A 23,082-nucleotide genomic window follows, 5' to 3' on the forward strand; every position below is an offset into this window, starting at 1 on the left:
ATGAACACACAGGTCTACACTAGTAGAGCAACACAGTGTTTGCCTATATCCTGTACCCTCAGATGTTGATGAATGACTGCGGATGCCAAAAAGAAACTTCAGGAAACGGATAGCATTTCTCTCAGCCGCGCAGAGCACTTGTTTCAGGAACATGTGCAACAGCAGAGTAATGTGTATTCCTTATAGAGTGTCTGCAGCGGCAGTGATTGGCTGAGACGCGCACGCGATTTGGCGACGCGGCCAGCGTGCGTGCGCCCCGGCAGCTCCTGCGACTGCCGGCTGCTGTTCTTCGCCTCACCCCCTGCACCCCCCCCCCCCCCTCCCCACCAACCCTGCTGTCCGCGCGCGGCACCACCAATCATCGGCTTCCGCCTCCTCCAGATGCCACAAAAACGCGCGCACCTGTATCTGCGATCGCTTATGAACACCTTATCTCACAAATATAATTAGCCCAAAAACACGTGTTTCTTTATGTCGGCGCCGAGATATCGCCGATACCGATCAGGAGGTGAAAACGTATAGTATAAATAAAACAATAAATAGCATTGACACAGGCTCTGGGCCGACAGGTCGCGTCTGGAGCAGGGCTGTAATTATGCTATTGTATTACCCTTTGTTCCCTGTAATAGCTATCTGGAGCGAATAACTCATTCCGTGCCGCGCTGGACGCGTGATTTACCCGCCTTTTACTTGAGTGTGGCTGGCGATAAATTTCAAAGCGCCGTCGCTCGCGTGTGATGTGCACAATTCTTCGCATTTGTCAGAGTTTATACTGAACGTCTGCGCAGTACATTCGCATTTAAAATGCGTTACCGAAGTATTACCCTCGCTGTCGGTTTATGAGGGACAAGATTGCTTAAACTGTACTACCCCTGTACAAGTATAAAATTAAGAAATATAGCAGAGTAAACCCAATGGCTAGGTTATGTGGCTGTAAAAGACGACCGCAAAACAGAGGAAATATCGGTTCTTCTTCATTTACGTGTTCCCGTGTTGCTGCTACTTTTGCTACAACTGAAAGGAAGGAACACCAGTACTTTATTATTTTGATATTTTATTCGTTTACTAATTACGAAAAAGTATCCGTAGTTGGACAGCCAAGACTGGAGAGCAGCATCTCTCTAGGGAAACTGGCCTCTGTATTCCAAGCCGAAATTACAGCAATCAGGGGATGTGTGGAGGAGAATATGAGTAGGTGCTACAATGATCGTAGCATCTACATCTATTCTGACAGCCAGGCAGCCCTGAAATCATTGGCAACTCCTGCAACAACATCTAAGATTGTTGCAGATTGCCACAGGACTCTGGTGGAGCTAGGAGGAAGCAATAGGGTGTACCTAGTATGGGTCGCTGGCCACTCACGGATCTGTGGCAATGAACAAGCCGATAGATTGGCAACAACTCCATTTATTGGACCGGAACCTGTTTTGACAATCACCAAGGCTATGATCAAGTTAGAACTACGGAACTGGCTGAGGAAACAGCACGTAGGATATTGGACAAAGGTCCATAAACAAAAACATGGTAAGGTAATGATGCCCAAATCATGTTTTCAAAGAAGCTCTGTAATCCTGGGATTAAACAGGAAAGAGATCAAACTCATGACTGGACTGATGACCAGCCATGGGAACTTCAGAAAACACCTACACACAATGGGTATAATGGAAGAGGACCCTAAATGTAGGATCTGTGATGAGGGTGAAGAAACTGCACCACACCTAATGTTTGAATGCATAGCATTGGAGAGTAAAACATACAGAATCTTCGGGACAACTAGACCTGAAGAAATTGTGTCCAACAAAAAACTGGTAGAGGGACTCCTTGCACTATTCAAGGGCACTGGTTGGCTTTACTAGATATACAGGGAGCGATACCGCACAATAAACCTAGTTTCAGTGCGGGCAGTGGCGGGTTAGACCTAAGCTGTTTTAGCTCTCCTGTTAAAATCAAATCAGATCCGTAGTTGTAACTGTAACAAACAGCTATGCAATAGAATATTAGATTGCGAAGACAACAATTAGATTCCCAGCTTATCGATTTCAATTTTTTTCCCATAAGCTGTACACTGGCAGTGATAAGTCTCTTGCAACGCTTCTATTTACTTCCAGAACCTAACTGTTTACTTTGTTTATCGCGACCAAAGAGTGTCATCTCTCCTACTTAATCTGTCACAAAAAATTCTAAGCTCACCAAACATAATATCAGTCACTCTTTTAAAAAAAAGTACACTGGTCACATTGATCGGCTGTTAATGCTCTAGAACTGATACCAGGTAGTTACGCGACCAAGCACCGCTGACCAGTGTCAAGGCAGTGAGGTGGTGTTTACGGGGGTTGACTAAAATATGGAAACACAAAACATTACCATGCCTAATACGGAGTAGAAAAGCAATTGGCATTCAAAACAGCTTCCAGTCGTCTCAGAATGAATACGTACATGTTCTGCGTGGTCTTCAAGGAAATCTTATAACTACCATTCTTCCTGCAACTTCAGGTAACCACGATGGAGAAGAATAGCGATCACTCAATCTTCTCTTCCGAGTTGACCGCAAACTCTCAACCATATTGGATCTGGTCACTGTGGTGGCCAGGGGAGATGCGATAATTCATCGTCGTTCTCAGAAAACCACTGCTGTCTAATGAGAACTGCGTGAACAGGGGCACTGTCGTCTTGCAACACATCATCAAGAGAGCTTCACTGCAAGTTAAAACGCAGCCAAAACCTCTCAGACAAACAGAAGCTAAACGATGTCAACGTTAGCGTAAGGAGGGCTATGCCTGAGGCGTTCAGTGAATTCGAAAGTAAAATTCTATGTACCGACTTGACACAAAATCCTAGGAAGTTCTGGTCTCACGTTAAATCAGTAAGTGGCTCGAAACAGCAGATCCAGACAATCCGGGATGATGATGGCATTGAAAAAGAGGATGACACGCGTAAAGCTGAAATAATAAACACCTTTTTCCAAAGCTGTTTCACAGAGGAAGACCGCACTGCAGTTCCTTCTCTAAATCCTCGCACGAACGAAAAAATGGCTGACATCGAAATAAGTGTCCAGGGAATAGAAAATCAACTGAAATCACTCAACAGAGGAAATCCAATGGACCTGACGGAATACCAATTCGATTCTACGCAGAGTACGCGAAAGAAATTGCCCCCCTTCTACCAGCCGTCTATCACAAGTCTCTAGAGAAACGGAAGGTTCCAAATGATTGGAAAAGAGCACAGGTAGCTCCAGTTTTCAAGAAGGGTCGTCGAGCAGATGAGCAAAACTATAGGCCTATATCTCTGACATCGATCTGTTGTAGAATTTTAGAACATGTTTTTTGCTCGCGTATCATGTCATTTCTGGAAACCAAGAATCTACTCTGTAGGAATCAACATGGATTCCGGAAACAGCGATCGTGTGAGACCCAACTCGCTTTATTTGTTCATGAGACATAGAAAATGTTAGATACAGGCTCCCAGGTAGATGCAATTTTCCTTGAGTTCCGGAAGGCGTTCGATACAGTTCCGCACTGTCGCCTGATAAAAAAAGTAGGAGCCTACGGAATATCAGACCATCTGTGTGGCTGTATTGAAGAGTTTTTAGCAAACAGAACACAGCATGTTGTTCTCAATGGAGAGACGTCTACAGACGTTAAAGTAACCTCTGGCGTGCCACAGGGAAGTGTTATGGGACCATTGCTTTCCACAAGATATATAAATGACCTAGTAGATAGTGTCGGAAGTTCCATGCGGCTTTTCGCGGATGATGCTGTAGCATACAGAGAAGCTGCAGCATTAGAAAATTGCAGCGAAATGCAGGAAGATCTGCAGCGGATAGGCTCTTGGTGCAGGGAGTGGCAACTGACCCTTAACATAGACAAATGTAATGTATTGCGAATACATAGAAAGAAGGATCCTTTATTGTATGATTATATGATAGCGGAACAAACACTGGTAGCAGTTACTTCTGTAAAATATCTGGGAGTATGCGTACGGAACGATTTGAAGTGTAATGATCATATAAAATTAATTGTTGGTAAGGCGGGTGCCAGGTTGAGATTCATTGGGAGAGTCCTTAGAAAATGTAGTCCATCAACAAAGGAGGTGGCTTACAAAACACTCGTTCGACTTATACTTGAGTATTGCTCATCAGTGTAGGATCCGTACCAGGTCGGGTTGACAGTGGAGATCCAAAGAAGAGCGGCGCGTTGCGTCACAGGGTCATTTGGTAACCGTGATAGCGTTACGGAGATATTTAGCAAACTCATATGGCAGACTCTGCCAGAGAGGCACTTGCTGTCCACGTTTCGAGAGGGTGCGTTTCTGTATGAGGTATCGAATATATTGCTTCCCCCTCCTTATACCTCCCGAGGAGATCACGAATGTAAAATTAGAGAGATTCGAGCGCGCACGGAGGCTTTCCGGCAGTTGTTCTTCCCGCGAACCATACGCGACTGGAACAGGAAAGGGAGGCAATGACTGACACCTAAAGTGCCCTCCGCCACACACCGTTGAGTGGCTTGCGGAGTATAAATGTAGATGTAGAGGTAGATCGTCTTTGGCCTGATCAGCCAAATTGGTCGCATAATCTTTAGCAGTAACGCGACCTTGCAGAGTAACCGTGGGGCCCATGGAATACCACGATACGGCTGCCCAGATCATCATCGAATGCACGCCATGTTTCACTAATGGTACGCAAACCCGGCCAGATGTAGAAAACTGTAAAACGAGGCTCATCCGAACAAAAGACTTTCTCGAATTGCTCCATAGTGCAAGTTTTAATGGCTTTCACACCATATTTTCCTGTTATCGGAATTTGCATCATTGATGGGTGGTTTTGGAATTCCAGCTAGCCCTGCATTTTCCTGCTTATGGGGCTCCCTAAGCGTTGTTTTGTTGCTTACAGTGTTCGTGGATGCAACATTTTGTCCTACCGTTACTTCTGCAGCTTCTTCTTCTTATTTTTCGTGACAATCCTCGTCGATGATCGTCCATCACAATCACTCAACATATACAATACTGACCATTAAAATTACTACACCATGAAGAAATCCAGATGATAAAAGGGGAATTAATTGGACAAATATATTATACTAGAACTGACATGTGATTGCATTTTCACGCAATTAGGTTGCATAGATCCTGAGAAATCAGTACCCAGAACAACCACCTCTGGCCGTAATAACGGTCTTGATACGCCTGGGCATTGAGTGAAACAGAGCTTGGATGGCGTGTACAGGTACAGCTGCCCATGCAGCTTCAACACGATACCACAATTCATCAAGGGTAGTGACTGGCGTATTGTGACGAGCCAGTTGCTCGCCCACCATTGAACAACGTTTTCAATTGGTGAGAGATCTGCAGAAGGTGCTGGCCATGGCAACAGTCGAACATTTTCTGTATCCAGAAAGTCCCGTACAGGACCTGCAACATGCGGTCGTGCATTATCCTGCTGAAATGTAGGGTTTCCCTGGGATCGAATGAAGGGTAGAGCCACGGCTCGTAACACATCTGAAATGTAACGTCCACTGTTCAAAGTGCAGTCAATGCGAACAAGAGGTGACAGAGACGTGTAACCAATGGCACTCCATACCATCACGCCGGGTGATACCCCAGTATGGCGATGACGAATACACGCTTCCAATGTGCATTCACCGCGATGTCGCCAAACATGCATGCGACCATCATGATGCTGTAAACAGAACTTGGATTCATCCGAGAAAATGACGTTTTGCCATTCGTGTACCCAGGTTCGTCGTTGAGTACACCATCGCAAGCGCTCCTGTCTGTGATGCAGCGTCAAGGGTAACCACAGCCATGGTCTCCGAGCTTATAGTCCATTCTGCTGCAAACGTCGTCGAACTGTTCGTGCAGATGGTTGTTGTCCTGCAAACGTCCCCATCTGTTGACTCAGGGATCGAGACGTCGCTGCACGATCTGTTACAGCCATGCGGATAAGATGCCTGTCATATCGACTGCCAGTGATACGAGGCCGTTGGGATCCAGCACGGCGTTCCGTATTACTCTCCTGAACTCACCGATTCCATATTCTGCTAACAGTCACTGGATCTCGACCAACGCGAGCAGAAATGTCGCCATACGATAAACCGCAATCGCGATAGGCTGCAGTCCGACCTTCATCAAAGTCGGAAACGTGAAGGTACGCATTTCTCCTCCTTACACTAGGCATCACAGCAACTATTCACCAGGCAACGCCGGTCACCTGCTGTTTGTGTATGAGAAGTCGGTTGGAAACTTTCCTATGTCAGCACGTCGTAGGTGTCGCCACCGGCGCCAAACTTGTGTGAATCTTCCAAAAAGCTAATCATTTGCATACTTCGTGGTGCAGCAATTTTAATGGCCAGTAGTGTACTTTCATCTGCGTTGATGTTCTTCCGCTTTTTTCTTGTACGCGGTAAAAATCTTCGATGCGGCCCTTGTCCTCTTGAAATACCGAACGTTTCGGCTCCCTCGGTTACTGAAGCACTTACCATACGAACACCAACAATTTTCTCACTATCGAATCTACGTAGCTTTAACAGTAATGTACTTCCAACCACACAGAACACTATTCTGACACTTGCAAGGTGACGAGAACATTTTATGGGTGCCGTTTGTAGTCAAAAAGAGCTCAACTCGCAGACTTGGGTAGCATCAGCATCTACGTTCAAGTGTGAATTTCTCGTGGTGTTTCCATATTTGCCTCCACCATTTCTATGTGCCACTTGGTTGTCTGAAATCAACGTGCTAAGGTGGACCGTGGTGAAAACGTGAGAGAATGGAAGATGTAACCTGTTGTGTTTGGACGTGCCCTTGACCAAATTGCGAGTGTACTTGCCAGATTTGTTGGTGAACCTATGCGGACTATCCGACGTGTCTACAAGTAACGGTTTACCACTGGCAACTATGTAACAAGGCGTAAGAACAGTGGTCGTAAAAAGTATCCTAACCTGCTGGGGAGAGGGGCGTCCCACCTTATTACTGACAGCTGGTTTGAGACACGACAGCAGTTGCTACAGTCGGCGGATACAGGACTATTTTAGGCAGTTTCCGGGAAAATATGCATTGAAAATTTGGAGTCTAGCTCCTCGCATAAGGTCTTTGTTTACAGCAGCACATAAAGTTTGATCAGTGGCCCAAACGACATAGAAACTGGACGTAGATGATTAGAGGGGTGTAGTGTATTTTAACGAGTCGAGACTACCCCTCTTGTCAAACGATGCAAGGCGTTGAGAGCACAGTGTCGCTTTTAACCTTGTAATGAATCTTGCCTCCTCATAACTTTTGTACTTCAATTGAAATGTTCGATTCTGCATACATTTCGGCTTTACTTGATTTTTATACTTAAATTATATATTCCATACCTAAAGGATAATTTTGCATATATTTCATATCTAAAACACTATTTGTCTGTTAATATAATTTTATTTTTCAAGTTGATCCATTTAGCAACATCTATCTCGAACCATGAAAATTAGTAATCACAATGGTTAAGTTAAATGAGTCAAGAACCACATTACATTGCAACTAATATCATTATTCTTTAGTTTTCATATAAGCAAATTTTCTGTTTCATTTTTAATTTTTCTGATTTTATTACCGTTAATTCAATCGACAACTATTCGAAGATAGGAAGTTTTTACATTGTCAAAATCCGTCACCTTCATTATTAATTATTACGAGCGTAAATCTTTATCTCCATAAAATATTATGTTAATTTCACCTGAAAAGTAATTTCAATTAACATAGTCATAAAATTCTTTTCAACTACATCTAGATGCTATGTACGTAATAGTTTAGAAATTTTAGAAGACAAACGTGCCATAATAATTTCGGTTGTTATCTAGAATGGTCAAAATGACTATAAAGTTCTTCGTGTTTTGTTGAAATGTTGCACAATGCATTTACTTAACAAGTGGTGGCGTGGAAAGTGTCAAGAATTTATAAATAAATACTGATGATGTCAAAAAGCAGCGACTTTTACCGAAACAAGAAACCTTGGACCTATTAATTGGAAAGCATAAACAGGAACTGACACCCTAGACAATGAGACAGTCATACCGAGATAAGTAACACTTATCTGCTAAAATAATGTTTCTGCCCTTATGAAATTACATAAACGTTGACAACATCAGAAACTTAGTTCATCGTAGGATATCTACTTTCTTTACATCTATGAACATTTATATAGTAAGGGATATGTAACATCACAACTTGCAGTGTATCGAACATGTAGTTCCGGTCGGAAGTGCTATTTTGAGGTTCCGCGGTTGTTTCTTGTACCATGAATTGGTCCCACTACTTTAGGTCACCGTGAACATGAACGAGAATGTATACGTCAGTATTCCCGCTGATCAAGTGTTTCCTTTTCATGTTGCCCTTTCAGTGTTGAGTATGCTGCAAATGCTGCAAACATTTGCGTCTTCCAAGATGATAATGTACGTCTATGTTACTGGTTTGACGAAGACTCAGGCACCCCACTGCAATTAGATTGGTCCACTAAATCAACTGTGCTTAATTCCATAGAAAATTTCTCTAGGAAAAATGCCTCCAACTAAGATAACCCCGAATTGCTGCACAAGCCGTCTGATAATTTCCGCTTTTCATCCCGCACGAACTGACGATATCACGAGATGTCACAATCAAGTTACGTGCCGTACATCGAATAAGCAGATGGATCTGTGGGGCTAGAGAGTGTGCAACACGAGTGTTTATGAGAAATGTGATAAATTCTTCACTATCATTAAAGAGCCTTTCCTTATTTCAGTTAGTCCTACGTCATAAGCCGTAAGTAATGCCATCAAATGTTCCCAAATTATGCTTGGTAACTGCCACACTTACCTCCAAGAACTTCCGTTCTACGAATTCATATGCGTTTCAGCTAAGATCCTTCAGAGGCCTTGTCTGTAAGAACTATTTCTCTTCCCAAGCGACTACCTACATTTCATGGGTGTAAGAGACATTATAATGGCGACGGCTCGCTGTTCAGGGAGCTATTCGACTGTCTGACAATGGCTGTCTCTGGGAACCATTTCGCATTATTAAAATGGATGTTTGGACGAGGTTTGTGAGAAATGTAATGAGACTGATTTTTTTCATCCACCAAAGTTTTCATTTTTTCAAACAACAATATTGTCAAATAAAACTTCCTGGCAGATTAAAACTGTGTGCTGAACCGAGACTCGAACTCGGGACCTTCGCATTTCGGGGGCAACTGCTCTACCAACTTTTCTTTTAATTTTGTTCGTTATTGTTTGTTGTATTTGGTCATAGCGGACGTCATATGACATCCGTTGAAGTTTTTTGTTGATTTTTTCAATCAGTTTTTTATTTTTATTTTTTTATTACAGAGACCAGTCAGCTCTCTGACCGAACACGCTGAGATACTGTGCCGGCTACCAACTGAGCTACCCAAGCACGACTCACGACCCGTCCTCACAGCTTTACTTGCGCCAGTACCTCGTCTCCTAACTTCCAAACTTCACAGGAGCTCTCCTGCGAAACAATATTTTAACAATATTGTAGCCTGGCAATTAGTTCCCAACGGCAGTTATACACCGACGCAGTCGTTGTTCCCAGTCCTGGTAGCAGTGTAAAAAGGCTTCAACTGCTACAGCCTTTAGATATCCTTTGAAGACATTTTTCAGTTTCTGGAAAAAAATTACTAGGGCTCAAATCAGGTGAATAGGAGGGCGGTGGGCTGTGGAACAACAGGAATGCCTTTGAGGTCAAAAATTACGGAAAGGAAGTTGCCGTGCGACATGGGGAGTTCTCATTATGCGGCATTCACTTGTGTGTGCAATGACCGGTCTCACTCGATTCACCATTTTCCTGAAGCTTTCAAGGACATCTTTGTAAAAACAGTTTGCCCTGAAGGATCAAATTTCTAATGCACGATATCCAAATCGTCAAGAAAAGCAAATAAGTATTGTTTTGATCTTTGATCTGCTCATTCGATATTTTTTTCGGTCGAAGAGATATCTCGCTGTGCCACTCCTCACTTAGCCCTTTCCTCTCAGGATCATAATCAAAAATCAAGGATGTGATAACGTACCTGAAATAGTCCTGGTCAGTGGCAGCCCTCTCAAAAAGATCAACGCACAGATTTCTGCGATTGTCGTTCTGCTCAGTTGTGAGGATTTTCGGCACCAATTCGGCACAAACCTTTCCCACATGCGAGTTTTCGGTTAAAATTCGATGTTTGGTTAGAGCGCTTAACAGGTCACCCATCATCCTTATTGTTAAACGTCGGTGTGATCACACAAGAGCACGCACACGTTCGATGATTTCGTGCGCTCCTGTAATTGAAGGTGTCCCTGAGAGGCCGTGTGCCAGCGAAAAACTTGTGCTCTTGATAAGGAACGTTACCCATAGGCCGGTTTCGACTTGTCCAAGGTCTCACTCGTTGATTCCCAAAGCTAAACACAGAACTCGAATGCATAACGTTGCTCTAAATTCCCCTGTTCCATTTTCGTAACATGCTACTAAGACACAACATGCTGTGCGCTCAGCGCCGCGGATTGCCCGGGTTCGATTCCTGACCGGGTAGAAGATTTTCTCCGCTCGGGGCCGGGTTGCTGTGTTGCCCTTGCATTCGTATCGTCATAACTGACATTTCTATATTGAGATGGGGAATGAGTACGCGCCGAAAGAGTATTTGAACCACACACACTCTCAAAAATCACGTGATGATTGGTTCAAATGGCTCTGATCACTGTGGGACTTAATTTATGAGGTCATCAGTCCCCTAGAACTTAGAAATATTTAAACCTAACTAACCTAAGGACATCACACACATCCATGTCCGAGGGAGGATTCGAACCTGCGACCGTAGCGGTCGCGCGGTTCCAGACTGTAGCGCCTAGAACCGCTCGGCCACCCTTGCCGGCACGTGATGATTGTAAGGAGCTGAAATTCCGGCGGTGGATCGGTGTATCTGGAAGGGATGAACACACCGGTCTACACTAGTAGAACAACACAGTGTTGCTGGATCGCTCGCAATGTTGTCAGCCTCGTTACTTTCCTCTCACCACACACACACACACACACACACACACACACACACACACACACACACACACATACACAAGGTGTGGGGTTGCGGGTGATATAAAGCATAGCCTGTGGCTCGTGAATTCCCAGACTTTATTCACCGAGTATCTGAGAATGAGAGTACTTAGCAACTTGCAACAAATATACATAATTTCAAACCTTTGGGAAATTTTTTCTCGCTAAAAAGCCCCTAAAAATGACGAGAGGAAAAATGTTTATCGCTCACTACTTTTCCGCTGTTCATGCGGTAAAGGTAGCGAATGAGGCACGGCATACTTTAATATTTTTTTACTACATTCTATACTCGCGAAGTATTATACAGAAAGTATGCACATATACCACTGAATGTAAGTGCAGTATGATATCATTGAACGATACATTGTTCACGAGATATGAAGTCATAAACATTGAGATGCGTGAAAAACTGCCGCATCGTTCATGACGTTTAAATTTATTACTTCGTTGCTACTAACTCCATTCGCAACACGTTCCGCAGGTGGTATCCACATATGTCGCTGAATGTACCTACAAAATTATCATTTTACGACACATATTTCAGGATAGATGACGTCATAAACCTTAAGCACAAGGCGAGACGCTGGGTAGTACAGGCGTGGACACACTGTTGTAAATGAATACCTGGACAAGGCCGAGTTTCTCCACTAGTATCCCATATAAAATGAAGATAAATTGATGGAAGCACACACAGTTAAAGTCTTAATATCGACTGAAATGTATAATTGACAAGGTGCAAAACAGTTTAGCGCTTTAACATAACACTTCTTTTTCGTATTAGTGAACACATATGATCTACTTTTATCTTCTACAGTAATCCACATCAACCAAATTAAATCAGAATAACAAGCCGTCTAGTGGATTAAGAATTCATTCACTCTTTTTACTTCTTTCAATCCAGTACGACCTATTCTTTCTGGCAAGTCGATGTCCTCGGACTTTGAAAGTGCAGGGATAAAGGCAGAAACCAGAAAAGGATGTCTGCAGAGAGACAACACACACTGTAAAGAAAAAGCGCCACCACACAACGAATGACAATCAATGTCAGGCGTTACGCTTGTCGATAATGAGTATCAGATGGTGAGCATGTGGAGCTAAGTCTGTCCAGATGTTGTTTGACCAGGGAGAGCAGGATTCCAAAAATTTAAGCAAAAACCTCCTTCTCTATTTATAAGGCCACTTCTCAGTTTACTCTCAACAGCTTCCTATAGAAGAAAATTCAGATGTATACCAGAATCTCTGAGTTGTTACAATACAAAGCATGATCGGTACCACACCAGTGTTTTGCAGATGCAGATTTACTCAGCTGTTGTAAGCGTGTGTGACGCCAGTGCTCTATTAAGTCGTCCTCCATAGACCTGTGACATGCTGCACCTGCGTGGGATACTGTAGACAGCCACCGTACACACACAAACAGCTACACTTACAAACCATAAAAGTGCCCTAATCTTAGACAGTGGGTGAAAACCAGGACCCACACCATATTTCTTCAGAACAAGAACATTCTTATTGGTAACACTACCTGCGTGAGACACTAAAGCTGTAGATTTGGGCAGCGTCTTACTGTTGTCATCACTCACCCTATTCACGGTTAGTCGATAGCGCAATACGAGCGTATTTCGTCTCTCAGTACACCCATTCACGCGAAAAGTTACTTCAAGATGGACGATCTCAACTGACAGACTTTCAGGGTCTGAGATGATACGGACCTTACGACAATGTACAAATTATCCCTTCATCTTGAGCAGCATGGTGACACCTATTAGCTGGACGACACTAATTAGTCTGTGTTGGCTTCCTAGAAATGGCAGGTACCAACGTATCATCATTCATCCTCCAGACCTAAACATGAAGGAAGAGAGGACAGCCGTTCTACTCTTTCTCCAAAGTGAAATAAACATTCAGTTAAACTGAACCGAAATGCAGTGAAAAGCTATGAAATCTATGGCCAAAGAAACTTACAAAAGAAGGCAGGTTTCACTGCCGCCGATGCCGTAAAATGTTCCCCCATCGTTGTCCAACTTGGCGGTTCATCGATAATCCTGCCCCCTTTTTTCTTTGTCTGTTGTCTTGGAGATACATTTTCAAGCACCATTCGCAAGCTTCTTACAAATCCTGTGGAGATCTCACTAAAACTGCTGCTGCCGCAAGCCCACACGTCTCTCGCTGTGCGCTATCGATCATATCGCCTGATGCCCTCTCCTCCTCTAAGCAAACATTCTTACTAAGTAAACATTACAATACGTATTCTAGAGGCTGTCGTAAAGTTTTAATAATCTCTTCGAAACATGAAGTTACGTATAGCTAATTTTTTGATTGTTTGCATGTAGGCCTATATCTGTTGCCTTGGTACAGTACCGTGGCGCACCATTAGAGGATCCACAACAAAATAGCGCAGGCCATCGATAATGTGGAATCTTTCTTTATTCGTATCAGAGGTACACTAAAATGAACACATATACGATACATACAAAGAAAACTATACAGTATTCACCCAAAATTGGGCAACTTTGATAGCATTGGGTGCTGCAGACGTTAAGTCCTTCATGCTATAGCTGGTTGGGCATGAGTTACATTTGAAGAGATGCCGCGTTGTCTGCAATTCACCGCATTCGGACAGTGTTGTGTTGGCATTTGGCAGCTCCATTTAAGGAGATTGTCCCTCGGTCTTGCGACTTCGGTCTGTAGTCTGTTCAAGGACTTCCAGATGACCCACTTCTCCATGTGTCCAGGCGGCAGGGATTCTTGTGGTGTCATCAGTTTGACGGTTGTTGGCATCTTTCTTTCCACTTGGTGAGTCGGGTAGCCGCAGCTGATCCTTCTAGCCGGCCGCGGTGGCCGTGCGGTTCTAGGCGCTTCAGTCCGGGACCGCGAGACTGCTATGGTCGCAGGTTCGAATCCTGCCTCGGGCATGGATGTGTGTGATGTCCTTAGGTTAGTTAGGTTTAGGTAGTTCTAAGTTCTAGGGGACTGATGACCTCAGATGTTAAGTCCCATAGTGCTCAAAGCCATTTGAACCTTTTTTTTTTATCCTTCTAAGAGCTGTGATGTTGTTAGGAAACTCTTCCCGAACTTCAGTCTTGGCTTGGCAGGTTGATGTCTAAAGAGTGGATGTGAGGTCACTGTATTTGATTTATGACTCTCGATGTTAGCGGCGACCTCTCTTCTGATGTCATATGGAGCAATCCCAGCGAGACATTGAAGTTTGTCCATGGGGGCTGGCCTTAGGCAGCCTGTCATTTAAGGCTACATCAACCGCTTTGCATGTACTGAATTGTACCACACTGGGCTAGCATACTCTCCTGCAGAAAAGCATAAGGCAAGAGCTGTTGTTCTTAATGTTTGTGGAATATCGTACGGTACTTCGTTTTCTGCATTTCAAGGAGAACAACCCTAGAACAATCCATGTCGAATTGGTTAAAGTGAATGGCAAAGTTCACTGTCAACAGTAGTTAGGTCACGCAGAAGCTTCCAGTATGGTCAAACAAGTGTGAATGACGGAGGAGGAAGTGGCAGTCAATCTCTCTGTCATGAACCGAAAACCGCAAGAAAAGCTAAAACAGTGGGGACCGATGATCGGCATAGCTGATTTGTGCGATAGTGGAAAAAGTGAACATCAGTCTCGGATCAGTTTTCAGTACCTTGCACGACGTTCTGCAAACTATAAGGTCGTCGGCCGCTCATATTCATTCAAGAAGCCCGCCCAACCGTGACAGCAACGGAAATATTGTAAGTGTGTCACTTCTTTGGCAGCTTTATCACATTGGATGGATGCTGAATCTATGCAGTGGAATACATGTAATGTTACTGTTGTTGTTAAGATTGTAGGCTTGACAGCTTTCAGAGGAGGTAGTATGGACCAAACCAAGAAAAAGGCCTATACATAGGTTTCAAAACGCATACCTTACGAGTTATGAGCACTTCTTCAATAGAGAGATGTCTTTCAAAATAGCGAAGACGAACAAGTGTTCACAGCTCCTCAGCTATGTGTTTTAGAGTCCATATTTACTAGACATTTTTCCTTGTTTTGTCCCAGACTGTCTCCTCTGAAAGATGCCTAGGCTAAAATGTTAGCGACAATAGTACCAGTACATGAATTCCACTGCTGGAAGTATCAGAAAGGTTTTCGCTTGCTGCGCTGTGTGGCCGCGCGGCCTTGGGCGCTTTGCCGCGGTTCGCGCGGATCCCATCGTCGGACGTTCGACTCCTCCCTCAGGCACGGGTGTGTGTTATCCTCAGCGTCAGTTTATGTTAGGTTAAGTAGTGTCAAAACCTAGGGAGCGATGACCTCAACAGTTTGGTCCCATAAAACGTTACCACAAATTTCTAAAATTCCATTTTCGCTTATAACTTTCAACTCATTCCTTTCCGGTACACGGATTCTTACCTGAGATTTATATATTGATCCTTCTTCATCATCATACAAAGTCTGTAACAACATCACGGAAGGACAGTGTATGTACACATACACTACTGGTCATTAAAATTACTACACCAAGAAGAAATGCAGATAAACGGGTATACATTGGACACGCATATTATATTAGAACTGACATGTGATTACATTTTCTAGCAGTTTGGGAGCATAGATCCTGAGAAATCAGTACCCAGAACAATCACTTCTGGCCGTAATAACAGCCTTGATACCCCTGGGCATTGAGTCAAACAGAGCTTGGATGGCGTGTACAGGTACAGCTGCCCATGCAGCTCCAACACGACACCACAGTTCATCAAGAGTAGTGACTGGCTTATTGTGACGAGCCAGTTGCTCGGCCACCATTGAAAAGACGTTTTCAGTTGGTGAGAGATCTGCAGAAGGTGCTGGCCAGGGCAACAGTCGAACATTTTCTGTATCCAGAAAGGCCCGTACAGGACCTGCAACATGTGGTCCTGCATTATCCTGCTGAAATGTAGGGTTTCGCAGGAATCGAATGAAGAATAGAGCCACGGGTCGTAACATATCTGAAATGTAATTTCCATTGTTCAAAGTGCCGTCACTGCGAACAACAGGAGACCGAGACGTGTAACCAATGGCACCCCATACCATCATGCCTGGTGATACGCCAGTATGGCGATGACGAATACACGCTTCCAATATGCGTTCACCGCGAAGTCGCCAAACACGGATGCGACCATCATGAGGCTGTAAACAGAACCTGGATTCATCCGAAAGAATGACGTTTTGCCATTCGTGCACCCAGGTTCGTCGCTGCGTACACCATCGCAGGCGCTCCTGTTTGTGATGCAGCGTCAAGGGTAACCGCAGCCATGATCTCCGAGCTGATAGTCCATGATGCTGCAAACGTCATCGAACTGTTCGTGCAGATGGTTGTTGTCTGGCATACGTCCCCATCTGTTGACTGAAGGATCGAGACGTGGCAGCACGATCCGTTAGAGACATGCAGATAAGATGCCTGTCATCTTGACTGCTAGTGATACGAGGCCGTTGGGATCCAGCACGGCGTTCCGTATCACCCTCCTGAACCCACCGATTCCATATCCTGCTAACAGTCATTGGATCTCGAGCAATGCGAGCAGCAATGTCGCGATTCGATAAACTGCAATCGCAATAGGCTACAATCCGACCTTTATCAAAGTCGGAAACGTGATGGTACGTATCTCTCCTCTTTACACGAGGCATCACAACAAAGTTTCACCAGGCAACGCCGGTCACCTGCTGTTTGTGTATGAGAAATCGGTTGGAAACTTTCCTCATGTCAGCACGTTGTAGGTGTCACCACCGGCGCCAACCTTGTGTGAATGCTCTGAAGAGCTAATCGTTTGCATATCACAGCATCTTCTTCCTGTCTGTTAAATGTCGCGTCTGTAGCGCGTCATCATCGTGGTGTAGCAATCTTAATGGCCAGTTGACAACGGTGCTCTGTTTTTCTTCCAAAACAAACTCAATGATCGTCCTCCACTTGGAACGCACCACCATTACAGACGCTATTTTGAAGGCTAAGTATAGCGCCACAACCTGTCGGAATTTCATGAAACTACAGAAGCCGTTTAGGGTAATTTCCGCGATGTCCCATAACAAATTTCGAATATTTTCAACAGAAAATTTGGCCGAGAAAAGAAGACGTTACGTTACTTATTGAGCACCCCTCATATTTTCATTTGTTTCAACTTTTCGTCCTATTTTCCTGCAGTACCGAATACTCGTGTAAAGTGTCAACGAGCTTGCCACGGTTGCCGGCATACCAGACGGGATGTCCAGCCGCTGTCCACCATCTGTCGACAGGCGGCGTCTGACGCGAGTTTGGCAGCGGCAGGTGAGGACGTCAGCGGCACGGCGCGGCGCGGAAACTGTATTCGATAAGGCGGCCGCTCGATTTCCCGATACACGCGGCCATTTGTTACAGTATGTAAAGAAGCCGTGTCTACAAACCGTAAGCTATGCAGCTGGCGAATACATTACGGCCGCCTCGTGTGTGGCACGCTCGCCCGGCCCGGCCGTTTTTTGTACGCCGTCCGCCGCCGCACAAAAGAAGTCCTTTATTAAAACCCAATTTTCGCCGCACGTACAGCGGAAGAGGAGTCCGAAGGAAGAGGCGGCTCCGACGAAAAAATGGTAACCGCTTTCAAGTACTTAGCAAGCTGATACCGTCCTATAAGCAAATAAACTGTCGGTAAACGAGGTAAAACAGTAGAGTCGGCACAATGCGCTCATTACGGCGAGCTTAATCGTTGTCTGCACTAGTCACTAACGGCAAAAATTAGAAACATTGACGATCCTTTTATGAGCGAGATTGAGATGGGGTAAACATTTTAATTTGTGAGGCGAAGATCGCAGCCACTAATAGCATGTTAATCTCCTTGATTATATTTTAACGAGCGGTGAGTGAGCATTCGGACCGACCACGACGCCTCTTCCATGGGTGGTCCCAGCTATTGAGCTGTTATCAACACATTTCATTACAGACGCGTGTTCATTGCGGCACAGTGAATTTCCTTACTGCCACAGCTGTTCATTGCCTTCGCCCAGAGCCCGTCCCAATCTCAGCTGAAAATGACTGGCACTGTTATTGTTGTTGTTGTTCTGAAACATCCCATTAGAAAAAAATTATGAATTACTGTGCTGCTAAACTTCTTACGTTATTTGATTTTCAAACAGCTGAGCAAAAATGAACGTACTCAAACATTTGTCTCTTTACTTATTCTGATCATCACTAAACTGGCACAAAATATTTTTAGCTCAACGCAGTCGGACTTTCAATAATTCTTACAAAAGGATGGCCCTGACTAACAATAACCTACACCTTTCATGAATCACTTACCTCGCAAAAATCTTCGTTACTCGAAGTACTGCAATACAGCGAGCGCCAATACTGCCAGCTAAATAAAGGATTCTAACTACTGAAGGCACTAACTACTGATAGGCGTAGTTAGCAAATAAAAGATTTTGATAGAGAACAAACAATGTATTTACCTTAATAATGTTCAAAAGTCATCATACACTCCTGGAAATTGAAATAAGAACACCGTGAATTCATTGTCCCAGGAAGGGGAAACTTTATTGACACATTCCTGGGGTCAGATACATCACATGATCACACTGACAGAACCACAGGCACATAGACACAGGCAACAGAGCATGCACAATGTCGGCACTAGTACAGTGTATATCCACCTTTCGCATCAATGCAGGCTGCTATTCTCCCATGGAGGCGATCGTAGAGATGCTGGATGTAGTCCTGTGGAACGGCTTGCCATGCCATTTCCACCTGGCGCCTCAGTTGGACCAGCGTTCGTGCTGGACGTGCAGACCGCGTGAGACGACGCTTCATCCAGTCCCAAACATGCTCAATGGGGGACAGATCCGGAGATCTTGCTGGCCAGGGTAGTTGACTTACACCTTCTAGAGCACGTTGGGTGGCACGGGATACATGCGGGCGTGCATTGTCCTGTTGGAACAGCAAGTTCCCTTGCCGGTCTAGGAATGGTAGAACGATGGGATCGATGACGGTTTGGATGTACCGTGCACTATTCAGTGTCCCCTCGACGATCACCAGTGGTGTACGGCCAGTGTAGGAGATCGCTCCCCACACCATGATGCCGGGTGTTGGCCCTGTGTGCCTCGGTCGTATGCAGTCCTGATTGTGGCGCTCACCTGCACGGCGCCAAACACGCATACGACCATCATTGGCACCAAGGCAGAAGCGACTCTCATCGCTGAAGACGACACGTCTCCATTCGTCCCTCCATTCACGCCTGTCGCGACACCACTGGAGGCGGGCTGCACGATGTTGGGGCGTGAGCGGAAGACGGCCTAACGGTGTGCGGGACCGTAGTCCAGCTTCATGGAGACGGTTGCGAATGGTCCTCGCCGATACCCCAGGAGCAACAGTGTCCCTAATTTGCTGGGAAGTGGCAGTGCGGTCCCCTACGGCACTGCGTAGGATTCTACGGTCTTGGCGTGCATCCGTGCGTCGCTGCGGTCCGGTCCCAGGTCGACGGGCACGTGCACCTTCCGCCGACCACTGGCGACAACATCGATGTACTGTGGAGACCTCACGCCCCACGTGTTGAGCAATTCGGCGGTACGTCCACCCGTCCTCCCGCATGCCCACTATACGCCCTCGCTAAAAGTCCGTCAACTGCACATACGGTTCACGTCCACGCTGTCGCGGCATGCTACCAGTGTTAAAGACTGCGATGGAGCTCCGTATGCCACGGCAAACTGGCTGACACTGACGGCGGCGGTGCACAAATGCTGCGCAGCTAGCGCCATTCGACGGCCAACACCGCGGTTCCTGGTGTGTCCGCTGTGCCGTGCGTGTGATCATTGCTTGTACAGCCCTCTCGCAGTGTCCGGAGCAAGTATGGTGGGTCTGACACACCGGTGTCAATGTGTTCTTTTTTCCATTTCCAGGAGTATATATATATTCAATATTACAAATTTACTCTTTCTCAGATGGACACACGTCCAGATCGTCTGTTCTCAAAATTCACCCATCTCTCTCCCCACATCCACCACTGCTGGCGGCTCACCTCCAACTGCGCAGCACTACGCGCTATTCACATCCAACCGCCCAACACTACAATAGCGAATATTCCAACAATGCAAACCAGCCACAGACTTCAAACAGCACAGTCAGTGATTTTCACATAGAGCGCTACGTGGCGTTACCAACATAAAAACTTAAACAGCTTGCTTACAGTTCTTGTGGTCTTCAGTCCAAAGTCTGGTTTGATGCATCTCTCCATGCTACTCTATATTGTGCAAACGTCTTCCTCTCCGAATAACTACAGCAGCCTACATCCTTCTGAATCAGCTTACTGTATTCATCTCTTGGCCTCCCTCTACGATTTTTACGCACCAGGTTTATTTCCAGCATTAAGTTGTAGTTCACTTGATATCTCAGAACGTGTCGTACCAACCGATCCCATCTTTTAGTCGTCTTGTTCCACAAATTTCTCTTCTCCCCAGTTCTGTTCAGTATCTCCTCACTTGGTTACGTGGTCTCCCCATTCAGTATTCAACATTCTTCTGTAGCACCACATTTCAAAAGCTTCTCTTCTCTTCTTGACTAAAATGTTTATCGTCCATCGTTCACTTCCAGCCGTGGCTACACTCCATGCAAATACTTTCAGGAAGAACTTCCCGACACTTAAATCTATACTCGATGTTAAAAAAATTTCCCTTCTTCAAAAAAGCATTTCTTGCCATTGTCAGTCTACATTTTATACCCTCCCTTCCTCTACCATCATCAGTATTTTTGCTCCCCAAATAGAAAATTTCATCTACCATTTTAAGTCTCTCATTGCCTGATCTAATTCGCTCAGCATCACCTGATTTAACTCGATTACATTCCATTATCCTCTTTTTGTTTTTGTTGATGTTCATGTTGTATCCTTCTTTAAAGACACTGTCCATCCCGTTCAACTGCCCATCAACTGTAAAGTAGAGCAGCATGCCCTTGGGGAAAATCTTGGTTGTAGTTTCCCCTTGCTTTCAGCCGTTCGCAGTAGTAGCACAGCAAGCCCGTTTTGCTTGAAGTTACATGGCCAGAACATTCAATCATCCAGACTGTTGTCCCCTGCAAATACTGAAAAGGCTGCTGCCCCTCTTCAGGAACCACACACTTGTCTGGCCTCTCAACTGATACCCCTCTGTTGTGGTTGCACCTACGAGACGGATATCTGTATCGCTAAAGTACGTAAGCCTCCCCACCAACAGCAAGGTCCATGATCCATTGTGGGGGGAGGGGGGGGGGAGGAGTGGAGGCGGAGGGGAAAGGGGGGGGAGGCACATAGCCCGCTATCAAATACCAACGGTTTTAAACTGGACAGGTGCCGTAGTCACGTTTAAAACAGCTGGCATTTGACAGAGACTGACCTGGACTGCTCCCCCAATAACACGAGGGCTGTTCGGAAAGCAAGGAACGATAGGTCGCGAAATGGAAACCACAGTGAAAATTAAAACTGTTTTATTTGCAACAGTTAGCTACAACTTCCAGCTACTTATCTCCATAGTCGCCGATCCGACTTAGATGTATGTCGTAGCGTTGTACCAGCTTTCCAATACCGTCGTTATAGAAGACAGCCGCCAGTGCTTTCCGCCAATTCTCTACGCTTGTCTACAGTTCGTTGTCTGTGATAAAATGTTGTGTTCATAGCCAGCGGTTCATGAGAGCAGAGATGAAACTCAGAGGGAGACAATTACGGGCTGTATTGTGGGTAATAAAACATTTCCATTTGAAAACGATGCAGAAGCACCTTCATTGCCCCTGAAAAATGCAGCTGAGAATTGTCTTCAAGAAGAAAACGTACGACAATTATGTAATGTTGGTTGCATAACTTCAGGCGAAATTTCACATCAGACCCTCGTACTTGGCGGGAGGCACTATTGTTCAAGGTGTTTTTATGTGCTCAGAACTAAAAAGAACGACGTAACGCGATCGACGGGCATACTAGAGACACTGCCCAACACACCTGTGCAAAACTTTATCGGATTTTCACTGTTGTTTCCGTTCCTTACTTTCCAAATAACCGTCGTATACCGTTGGGGACCTGGTATTATTGGCAGCCACACTGTAGTGATGGCGGTTATCGTTGAAACAACCGGTTTTCGGTTATACGGTTTTTTTTATATCAGTTCAAACGGACTGTTAAAGCCGCTCAAAGAAACCGGTTCCTGAAATAATCCATTTTCAGCGTTTTATTCCTGTTAGATCCTCCTTCAGTTTCAAGACACATAGAATCAAAATATTAAATAATACAGGCAAATAAAAGAAACATAGGCCGTCCATCGTTGCATCTTCGCCTGCTTTTCAACCAATGGGTCCCGGGTTCATTTCCCTGTCCGGTCAAAAATTAATACACAGTTCTGTTTCAGCCGCGCTAGTAAATGGACATTGTTTACTGCTGCGCTGCCCTTCCCTGTTTACATCGCTGTACTTGTGCTTCGCCAGTGCTGTCCATCCGTTAATAGCCGTGTTCCTTCACATTCCTTGTGATCTGATCGCTCCTTCTGGTCGTGCTGCTGCTAATTGGAATATAGATTGTTTAACCGAAATTTCGTCGCTCGATTAACCATGGCTACAAAACCTCAGGAAGAATACTCTGGTATTTGTTTTTGACAAGGAATCCCGTCCCGTTCAGCCGACATCCCTGGACATAGATGATTGGATTACACAGGTAACTGGTCTCAATTCTGAAACCGTCCATGCCTCGCAACTGGATCAGAAAAACTACTGTGTTTTTGTGAAGTTAATCAGTCCTGCGACTGCTGATAAAGTGTTACGAAAGGGGGCTATGAAGAAGATTTTGTGCATAGAAATGGTTATAAAAATAAGGTTTCCATCTATAGAGCTGACACTGATTACAAAATCGTTCGTGTCTTGAATCTTTCCATTAAAATTGAAAATGATAAGATTAAGGAAAGTCTTCCACACTACGGAGACGTTAAATCAATTGCAAATGAAAGATGGTCGCCTAGTTTAAACTGCAATGCTTCAACGGGGTCCGCTGTGTAGAGATAGACGTTAAGACAAATATTCCGTCTCACATCACTGTTTGTGGGCA

Source organism: Schistocerca cancellata, chromosome 3 (genome assembly GCF_023864275.1).
Source record: "Schistocerca cancellata isolate TAMUIC-IGC-003103 chromosome 3, iqSchCanc2.1, whole genome shotgun sequence".
Classification (NCBI taxonomy): domain Eukaryota; kingdom Metazoa; phylum Arthropoda; class Insecta; order Orthoptera; family Acrididae; genus Schistocerca; species Schistocerca cancellata.